The sequence below is a fragment of the Apodemus sylvaticus genome, chromosome X (assembly GCF_947179515.1).
Source record: "Apodemus sylvaticus chromosome X, mApoSyl1.1, whole genome shotgun sequence".
In the NCBI taxonomy this organism is placed as follows: domain Eukaryota; kingdom Metazoa; phylum Chordata; class Mammalia; order Rodentia; family Muridae; genus Apodemus; species Apodemus sylvaticus.
In genome coordinates, this window is record NC_067495.1 from 84,554,160 (window position 1) to 84,565,742 (window position 11,583).

Sequence of the window (11,583 nt, forward strand, 5' to 3'; positions counted from 1 at the left end):
TGTTTGCCCATTTCAAGACTTTAACTTATTTGACTTGTGGTTTTGAATCAACTGAATTGTGCAAATATGGCACATTTCATACTTTGATTATGTGGTACCTCTTCTAAATACATTCAACTAAGAAACTTCCTTCAAATGGATAGACAAAACAAAACCTTTCCCTATTATTTATTTTAAGTGTGTATGTGTGCGTGTGTATGCGTGTGTATACATAACTATATATGCACATATTTGCCAGAGGCATCTGATACTCCTGAAAGTCAAGCTCCGGGTGCCTGTGAGCCACCCAATATGAGTCCCATGCAAAGGCACTATTGACTCTTAATAACTGAGCTACAACTCTCATCTTAAAGTGTTTTTATTCCTTGGCATCATAATCAAGCCCCTAAGTATAATTCTTCAATTAGTTTTGTTTGGATAAATTCTGTTTATGTGCTATGGCCCTGATAGGCCTTGAACTTCTGATGTTGATCATGATTCAGTCTCCAAATTGCAGAATGCACAAGGATAAACCACTGGTTACAGGAATTTTCCTACTTTCATATAGGTTTTTATGTAGCTTATGCTAGCTCAACTTAGTATGTAACCATGGATATCTTGGAGTTTCTGATCCTCCTTCCTACACACATTGTTCAATGCTAACCATTCTGTATTCTGAAAGTACTCACAGAATAAATAATAATTTTTTGTCAATTTTCTCTTTAGAAAAATGCAATTCAAAAAAGACTGTTTTGTGTATATTATACCACCTTTATATCAGTAAAGAATTCTTGGGACCATATATAAATCAGTGGCTGAAATAAGTATTACCTCTAATCTCTTTCATGAGATAAATCTCTGTACATGTGTTCACTTCACTAATGTAGACAAATTGTAAATTTTATTCACAACTTTTCAGAGCTACTTGTCATTTGTTTTATTTTTCTGAACATATTTAAAGGCCTGGTGAGAATAGGGCCTGGTGTTTTGTTATGTTTATATATTATTCAGTAATTGTATTAGGATGTTATATACTTATCATAACTGACATACATTAATCTGATTGATTAGAATAGATCCAGGACAGCTAACTCAAAATATTCCAAAATCCCAAGCATACAAATTTTAGAGTATCATATCCTAAGGCCACACAAATTCATAATAGGACTGAAAAATTTTATTCCCTGATGATTGACTCAATGGAAAAATATATTTCCACAAAACTCTATTGAAATATTTGTAGTTGCTTTGTGTGTAATCTTTGTGAGCTAAAAGCATGTGTTTGATTTGGGAAATGACTAGAACACTGGTGTATCTATTGAATAGATTATTACTTAGCAATGAATATTTACAATACTTTCTCTCTCTTTCCCTCTCTTTCTCTCTTTATATTTTTCTGTCTAAAACACAGACACAAATGCATCCATAAATAAGCACGCCTTTTTGTGTTTCTCCTGGAAGTAGGAGGATATCCCCCACTACAAAAAGAGGATAAGGAATTCCCAGGGAAATACCTTCATTTTAATTTTGTAGGAAACATATCTCCTTTCTGAAACCTATAGAGGCAGAGACTCAACCCCTTCAAAATATAACCAGTACTAATAGATGCCTGGTGAGAATCTTTCTAGGTCAAAACAGTAAGTGGGAAATAGAGACAAAAATGTAGTAGTAGTAGTAGTAATAGTAGTAATAGTAATAGTATAGAAGGAGGAGGAGGAGGAGGTCTAAAAGGGGATGGAGGACCAGGACAAGAACCAGGACTGGGACCAGTACGAAGAAGAAGAAGAAGAAGAAGAAGAAGAAGAAGAAGAAGAAGAAGAAGAAGAAGAAGAAGAAGAAGAAGAAGAAGAAGAAGAAGGAAGAAGAAGAGGAAGAAGAAGAAGAAGAAGAAGAAGAAGAAGAAGAAGAAGAAGAAGAAGAAGAAGAAGAAGAAGAAGAAGAAGAAGAAGAAGGAAGAAGAAGAAGAAGAAGAAGAAGAAGAAGAAGAAGAAGAAGAAGAAGAAGAAGAAGAAGAAGAAGAAGAAGAAGGAGGAGGAGGAGGAGGAGGAGGAGGAGGAGGAGGAGGAGGAGGAGGAGGAGGAGGAGGAGGAGAGAGGAGGAGAAAGAAGAAGAACAAGAACAAGAAGAACAAGAACAAGAAGAACAAGAACAAGAAGAACAAGAACAAGAACAAGAACAAGAAGAAGAACAAGAACAAGAGGAACAAGAAGAAGAAGAAGAAGAAGAAGAAGAAGAAGAAGAAGAAGAAGAAGAAGAAGAAGAAGAAGAAGAAGAAGAAGAACAAGAACAAGAAGAACAAGAACAAGAAGAACAAGAACAAGAAGAACAAGAAGAAGAAGAACAAGAAGAAGAACAAGAACAAGAGGAACAAGAAGAAGAAGAAGAAGAAGAAGAAGAAGAAGAAGAAGAAGAAGAAGAAGAAGAAGAAGAAGAAGAAGAAGAAGAAGAAGAACAAGAAGAAGAAGAACAAGAACAAGAAGAAGAAGAAGAAGAACAAGAAGAAGAACAAGAACAAGAAGAACAAGAAGAACAAGAACAAGAAGAACAAGAAGAAGAAAGAGAAGAAGAAGAAGAAGAAGAAGAAGAAGAAGAAGAAGAAGAAGAAGAACAAGAAGAAGAAGAACAAGAACAAGAACAAGAACAAGAAGAACAAGAAGAAGAAGAAGAAGAAGAAGAAGAAGAAGAAGAAGAAGAAGAAGAAGAAGAAGAAGAAGAAGAAGAAGAAGAAGAAGAACAAGAACGTATGTCCTCAAAAGAAATGGTCTACCATTTTAGAGACATCAAGGAGGGAGGCTAGGAGGCCAGTGTCAATTCAGGTTTTAAATATCTCTGAGAACATGTTTATCCTTCAACCATCCCTTTTGTAAAGCAATGATGCATGTTTTCCCCTTTTCCCTTTTCTTTTTTTCTTTGTTCTTTTTCTTTTTTCTTTTATTTCTCTATTCAATATAGTACTTGAAGTTCTAGCTAAAGCAATGCTTTTCCCTCTTAACTCATAGTACCAGAAGACTTTAAGCTCTTTAACTGCAATGTCCCTCCTCTCCTTTTTCCCTACTGAAAACTTCAAACAATTGCAAATAAGGAATATATTACCTGGCATCTTGGCTACTTTCTTTTAAAACTTACATACATATACAGATACATACAGAGATATTTTTGTAATTTCACTAAATACCATGATTAGAATTCTCAAAAATATGTGGAGAAAAGGAGAAAGAAATTCTCTCCTTTGAACTTTTAACAGTTTTTACCCTTGTCTGACATTATAAAAACAAGTAACAGAAATTATTAATCTTTAACTGTATGAAATGACAGACATAATTGAGTATAGGCAAAATTGTCAAGATCCAAGTCTGAAGTAATGAATAATCACGATTAAGTTCCACACAAAGTTAGACTCCAGAGACAACATAATTAACCATGCTATTGACCCCTCACAGAACTGGAACCACCATTTCTGTATAAGTGCAGGGAGAGATCTTGAGACGGTTGTACAGCCCTCCATTGACTACCTCTATTCTCTTTTTTCATCTCCTATACTGGAAGCACAAATTCAAAGTTGTGTTTCTCCTCACTCCTACTGTCTTGCCTCATAACTAGCTGGAAGTAATGAGACCCACAACAACTCAAGAAGGCTTTAACTTTCTTTACCACCCATGTGTGGTCCAAATAGAGGATGATGAAAAGTATCCTCCAGAAGAGACTTTAAATTGTAAAACTATATTCCAGTTACACCTAGTTTTCAAGATAGGAAGGAAAGTGTTTCAATATATCCCATGTCAACTCCTTTATTTTTTAATTTCAAGGATAACCTTAAATTGTAAAAGAGTGTAGTCTGTACTCTAGATTCAGGAAGAATTATGTTTCATTCTATGAAAATTTTTCATCTGAACAGGATGAACAAGCAACCATAGAAATAGCCTCAAAAACCAAGCCTCCCATTAAGTGCCTCTATGATTACCCAAGCACAGGAATGTTTTCTTTGGTCTTATTTGAGGGGGGAAAGAATTGTATCCATGTTTCCTTTTCTTTAAATGAATTTAAATATATTTAAAGGGCCATAAGAAATATATTGAAAATTCTGACTAATAAATATAATCTTTCCAAAAATTAAACTAATTATATGAATTAAACTAGATGGAAGTAATGATATTTATAGAAAACAAGGAAACTAAGAAACAATCAAAGAACAACAAAGAAACCAATAAACAACAAAACAAATGATGGCAGTCATGAATACCCATAATTCGCGAATATTCTAGAACATAATATTATATCTTATACTACTGAGTGAAAAGAAAAAAAAATACCCAGAGAGTAAACCTACTAGAAATGGGTCAGTTCAATGCCCAAATACCAAATGGAATCCAGGAGAGGAAATATTGCATCACAGATGAGATTTTTTAGGATTAAGGCTATACCCTTAAATTATATTTGGTTGTTTAATATCAAGAGGATAAAGAATTCTCCATTACCTTTCTAAATAAGCTCCAGTAAACTATGAATAATTTACTTACATAAAGACAACATGGTGATTCAGATGAATGGTCTCATAGGTTCAAGTTGGTTCATAGCTGCAGGCACTGTTTAATTCAGTTTTAGATGATATGGCTTTACTGAAGGACATATGTCACTGGAGACAAGCTTTTAGGTTTTTTATTTTTGGCGTTTTGTTTTGTTTTTATTGAATATAATCTTCATTTACATTTTAAATGATAAAATCTTTCCCACTTCCCCTCTTCCTGAAAACCCCCAACCCCTTCTCCCACCCCCTGCCTCCACATATATGCCCCTCTACCTAACCCATTCCCACCTACCACCCCCTCGATTTCCCTTTGTTGGAGCATCTATTGTGCTTTCACCAGACAAAGGACCATTCCTCCCACTGATACCTGGCAAGGCATTCCTGTACCACATTTTTGGCTGGAACTGAGTGTACCCCTTGTTTGATGGTTTAGTCCCTGGGAGTTCTAGGGTCTCTGTGTCACTAACATCTTGTTCTTCCCAATGGGTTGTAAACCCCTTCAACTCCTCTGGGACCACCCTCCAGCTCCTCCATTGGGGACCCCATGCCCAGACCAATGGTTAGCTGCTAGCATCTGCCTCTGTAGGTGTAAGGCTCTGACAGGGCACCTCCAGAGACAACAATGGCATGCTCTTATTGATATGCACTTCTTGTCATCCACAATAATGTCCGGGTTTGGTGACTGTTTATAGGATGAATCCCCAGGGAGGGCCGTCTCTGGGTGGCCTTTCCTTCAGTCTCTGCTCCACACTTTGGCTCCTTTATTGCTCCTGTGAGTATTTTGTTCCCTTTCTCAGAAGAACAAAAGCACCCCCACTTTAGTCCTCCATCTTCATGAGCTTCCTGTGGTCTGTGAATTGTAACTTGTTTATTTTGACCTTTTGAGCTAACATCCACTTATCAATGAGTGCATAACATGTGCATTCTTTTGTGACTGGGTTACCTCATTCAGGAAGACACTTTTTAGTTCCATCCATTTGCCTAAGAATTTCATGAATTTATTTTATTTAATAGCTGAGTAGTACTCCATTATGTATATATACCACAGTTTCTGTATCCATTCTTCTGTTGAAGGACATCTGGATTCTTTCCAGCTTTTAGCTATTTTTTAAGGTATTTTTGTATTGGATATATTACTTTTTTTTCAAAATTAAAACTTTTGCATTTTTACTTAAACACTTCAATTATTCATGTGTAAACTTGACATTATTTTACCTTAATAAAGTATATATATATATATATATATATATATATATATATATATATATATCTTCTCCAATTCAGAATAGGATAGAACTTCCCATAGTAACAAAATCTTTATATAAAATATTTCTTCAGTCTCCTCTTAACAATTCTAATGAATGAAAATAGTTCTTCTATATAAATTTTATATATTTTCATTTTTAAACCTGAAGGAAAGAGGGAGGGAGGAGAGGGAGGAAGCAGTTGCATTCCAAACCAGAGCAGAACTGCTTCCAGGGAAATGACATGCACATGTAATCTTAACAGACAGCATGAAAGATGCAAACTGGGCCATCTGAAGGTCACAGAACTGGATTTAGTATATCAGTGGGCCAACAGCCACTATTTCCACAATAGTAACTATAACAAGGATCAAACTTTTTACATCTTTACGCTGACTGACCCCAGAAGGAAGTGATCAAAAATGTCAACTGATTTCACTAAAATATCAGGCAAGCAATTCAATATCATATTGAACTTCACATATGTACAGCACCCAAAGCTGCCCACTGCTACACTCTGCTGTGGGGTTAAGCATACTTGCCTGGGTCAGTCATATGGCAGGATAGCCTGTTCTCTAGCCTCAGCAGCACTTAACAGTGAAAATCAAATAAATACTTCTGAGGCTGCCACTTCCCAGATATCAAAGCCGAAATACTGATATACACAGCTGTCTGTTTTAGGATCACATTTAAATATTTAAAATATATCTACGCAGTACATGTTAGTTTCCTTATATTTGAGACATTTTTTTGAATATTGAATGAAAACGTGAAAAAGTGTCTTTACCATAAACAAAAACACATCTAGGATAACTAGCAAGTTGAAAGCAAAGGAAATATTTTACAGTTACAGACTAGCTAAAGTTTGCAAAGAGGGGTGGAAAAAATAACAGATGTACATCACACACATTAGTTTCAATATAATCCATTATTGTTTCTATGACCAAGTACATTAATAACTGTTATGCATCAAATAGGCTGACACTGATATAACTACTACATGTAAAATAGTGCACTACTTTCCTCACAAAGTAAGCTGTGTCCTAAGAGCTGGTAAACACTGGTTCTTTCTTCAGTTAAATGTAGAAAAAAATTGAGATTTGGGGGAGAGAAAAATAAATTAAGGGATTCAAAATGGGTAAAGTTGCCTACCTTAAGCATTAGGAAACTGGAATAATTAACTTCAAATTTCTTGTTACAATTATTTTTTTACACAAACATGCACCTCCTTACCAGGTACATGAATGAAGGCTATAAATTTCAACATTATGGCTTTAAACAAGTGCATAGTTCCAACTGAAATAATGATACCTGATTGATATGTACAAAAATAAAATGGTATGTAAAAAAAACCTAGCAGTATTACAGTACAATGTGTTTATGTGTATGTGTGTGTATATATACAAGAGGCTCAACTCATATGTATATACATACATGAACATAACATCATGGTCACTTTGTAAAGATGCAGTCAGCATCATTGTAGTGGGATTCACTTCCAAATTCTTCTGGCTAATGCGCTGGTTAAACCCTCGGTTGAAGCTGGAATGTGACTTTTTTAAACTCTTCTCAATCCTGCGCTATGTAGTGTGACTGCCAAGAGCTTTATGAAGCAAGTCTGGGAGAACTGTAGGACACCTTGACTCATCAACTACTGTTTGTCCAACTTGTTTCAAAGTAGCCCAAAAAAACCTCTCCATGATTTGTAATTATTTCAGGGGGAAGGTAGTGCAAGCATGGTGTATGTATATATATATGTCTCAGTAAAATATAGCCTTTTAGTTAGGTTTTGAGAAATCATATTTCAGTCTTGTGACTGGAAGAATATGATCAACTTCAATAACGGCTTTCATAGAAGGCAGTTAGATTGGTTTGTTTCTAGAAATCTGTCACCTGGGCTGCCGAACAGACTGGTTTTGTTGTATGTTCATTGAGGTTCTAGAGAATGATTGGACAAAGGGGTCTGGAGCTGGAGGCCTTTTATGTATCTTTTAAACCAACTGACTAACCCATTTCTGTTGTTCTTCTGTTGAATTCACTAATAACAACAGATTCTTTGCTGATGATATATCAAAATAAACTTTGCAGGGTGCTATGATCACTTCCTTTTTGTCCATGTGATCTTTATGATATTTAATGTGGCACCTTCAGCACTCTAGAGCAGGAGGAGGTTTAAACATGTGCCACAGTGGCTTTATACATGCCTCACAGTTGTTTGGGAAATGATAAAGAGTTGAAATAAACTCATGTCCTTTGTGGCAAATATAATTAAATTTTTCTCCCACTGGTTCCACTGGAAATTCTGGTTCTTTCTTTCTTTCTCCTTCATTGGCATATAGAATCTGAAATATCCTTGGAATTTCTTTAGCATCTGCTCTGTATACGTCTGTCTGGGTAACAGGTCGGACATGAAATAGCTTGTCTATGTCTAACACCATGTAAGGGTTAGACTGCTCTTTATCTTGTTCACTGTCACAGAAAAGAATCTTCTTGCTGCTTACAGTCACATACTTTTTAACCCATCCAAACTTTTTAGTGTTGTTCTGTACAGGGAATGACAACCATCCTTCTAATCTTGATTCTGGGAATCCATCATGAGGCTCAGCATCCCCTAGTCCACTGCCTATACTGGAACTAGTCCACTGTCCATACCAATATGCAAGGCCTGGAACAGTGACTGCAGCTGCTCAATGTCACTTTCTTTACTGTCCAGGGTCATCTGGTGTTATATTCGACTTTGGCTCTCTTCAGCTATTTGAGCCTGTGTTTCATTCAGTTCTTTCTGATACTTGATCATTTGTTGTGTTAATTTTTCACATTTAGATCTAAGCTCCATATGTAGCTTTCTGTTTTCCTTCTCTTTTCTTCACACATCTGTGTCACTACCACACTTCACAGGTTCTTTTTGATTCATGATTTCTGCCAACTTATTCACAGCTTGAGTCTTGAATGTTCTCTCATTCAGCAGCTGCGTCTTAAACTGTGCTTTAATAGCTGCTGCACTGATCTCTTCATCTTTCAGCTTTGACAGTTGTTCTTGGGAATCTTTCATCTTGTCTAATTCTTCTTTCTCATTTGCAAGATTTGCAACATCTCTAGCTAGTGTCCAATTTGTTTCTTCAAGAGATGCAATCCTTTTCCATAAGTTCTTGTTTGTGTCTAGCCATCATCCCTTTGATCTCTAGCTCTTTTATGATCTTCTCTTTTTCCAAATCAGAATACTGTTCCTCAGCAATGGACCAAGCCAGCTGCTCAGAATCTGCTTTGGTAAGGGTAATCTCCAGCTGGGCAGCAAAAGAATCTCTTTCATCCTGTAAATCCTGCTTCTACTGCCACAACTCTTTAAAAAGTTTAGTCTCTTCATTTTCTTCTTTAAGTTCTCTAACTTGTGTTTTATGGAGGGTTGAGAAATACTGCTCTGCTTCAAGTTGGTCTTGCAGTTCCTTCATCTACCCATCTTCATCCTGCAGCTCTTTTCTAAGTTCAGCATTTTGCTTTTTCCAAGTTCATTTTCAGTTCCATAAGATGATTATTCCCTTGTTTTATTTGCTTTTCTGACATTCTCAGGGTGGTAACTTGCTGGGTCTGTATCTTCAGGTCATAAGACAACGCTTCTGAGTTTCTTGCTCTATTTTTAATGTCAAATTTCTAACATCCTCATTTAGCACATCTTTCTGCTTCAGCAGCTCATTTAGTTTCTTCTAAGACTGTTTGAGGTCACAGTCCAATATAGAACATCTTTTGTTGGCCTCCAGGAGTAGGTTCTCCACCTTCTGCTTTAAAGACCTCTCCTCCAACAGCTTCTTCTCCATTTCTTTCATGGCTTCTGATTTAGCTTCTTCAATAGATTCATACATCTTATTTGTATCTGCTAGCTGTGCTTTTGTGGTCTTCTGTTCAGCTTCTTCTTATTCTAAACTCTGCTGTATGACTTTCAGTTGATATGTCATATACATTTCCATGTTGCCCTTTTCCTTTTCTAAGTCAGTGAGCCTCTCCTGCAGCTGTCTCTTCTCCAGCTCTATTTTTGTCAGTAAGGCTTTGCCAGATTTCAAATCTTCTTCCAATCCAGATAGTCTACCTTGTAAATCATTAATTATCTCTGATCCATGGATCCGGTCCCTTCTTTCAGATTCTAGAGCTGACTGAAGATTGATAAATTAGTTTTCCAGTTTTAGCTTGGCAGTCTCAATGCAGCTGATTTCTCACAAAAGCTTTAGGAATTGGGAAGGTCTCTACATCACCTTTGTCATACACAATGTCATCAAAGTTGTTGCTGTCAATGTCACTGCTGAGCTCAGATACCACTCGAGCTGCCATCTTTCTTATGTTGTCCCAATTCCACTGATCATTCTTTAAAAAGGGATGCTGTTTGATTTCTTCTACCCCATTTCTTCCAAGTCACACCTCCCTGTTTGTTAAGAAGGCATAAAGGAGATTCTTCACATGTTTAGAAATTCCTGCATCTTCAGGAAAACAGTGATTTTTTTTATGATCCATAATTTTGCTATAGGTACCTACAAGTGAATCTGTGTAAAATGGAGTGTCCCCTACTAACATCTCAAAAAGGAAAACACCTACAGACCACCAATCACATTCTTGCCCATAGTAACCATCACTTCCTTGTGATTTCAGAACTTCAGGTGATATGTAATCCAGAGTTCCAACTGTTGTATCGCAATGCGCCATGCCTGTTTCATCCATTTTCATACATGTGCCAAAATCTGCTAATTTTAGATGTCCATGTTTATCCAACAGCATGTTATCAGGCTTCACATCTCTGTGGATTAAGCCCATTGAGAGTATTGCATCCAGTGCAAGCACTACTTCAGCAGTATAAAACTTGGCTCATTTTTCAGGTACATCATAATTACTCATCAGGTTAACAAGGTCTCCCCCTGGCACATACTCCATTACCATGTACCTGTCATCTTGAAAGGCACAAAAGAGCTGAACCACACAGGGACTGTTGGCAAAGGCCATAATATCTCTTTCTTCCCAGAAAAAAGCAGAATCTGATCTTATTTATCTTTTTAAATTTACTAAGAAGCTTCATTGCATAAACCTTCTGTGATGCCTTATTGCGAACCAACTGAACTTCACTAAAAACACCTCTCCCAATCACTTTTACAAAATCATAGAATTCTGCTTTTATCTGTAAACCTCAGATTTTTTCACAATTTTCTAATATCTATTTAAGAAATTATCTATATTTTTATTTTTCCTCAAAGCAGGAAAATCCAAATCAAGGACCAAGGACATCCAGCAGACTCTCCACATTGATAGGTGAGCGAGGGTCTCTGATGAGCCCCTCCAGCTTTTTCTGAGAACCCGCGTCCTCTGATATCTGCCCTCGGGGCTCAGGCCACACCAACATATTCTTTATTTTCATTTCAAATGACTTCCCCTTTCCTGGATTCCCCCTCCCCTAAAGTCCCATAAGCCCTCTATCCTTCTCCTGTTCCCCAATCAAACCCCTCTTGCTTCCCTGTCCTGGTAATCCCCTACACTGCTGCAATGAGCCATTGCAGGACCAGGGGCCTCTCCATCCTTCTTGAGCATCTTTTGATATATGAATTGTGTCTTTTGTATTCAGAGCTTCTGGATTAATATTCACTTATCAGTGAGTGCATATAATGTGTGTTCTTTTGTGATTGGGTCACCTCACTCAGGATGACATTATCCAGTTCCACCCACTTGTCAAAGAATTTCATGAATTCATTGTTTTTAAAAGCTGAGTAGTATCCATATTATAAATATACCACATTTTCTGAATCCATAACTCCATTGATGGATAGCTGGGTTCTTTCTAGCTTCTGGCTATTATAAATAGGG

General features: G+C 36.7%; 1 pseudogene; it reads right to left on the reverse strand.

Moving 5' to 3' along the window:
- Positions 1–7,610: 7,610 nt before the first annotated feature.
- Positions 7,611–11,125, reverse strand: LOC127674578 (rho-associated protein kinase 2-like; annotated as a pseudogene).
- Positions 11,126–11,583: the final 458 nt, after the last annotated feature.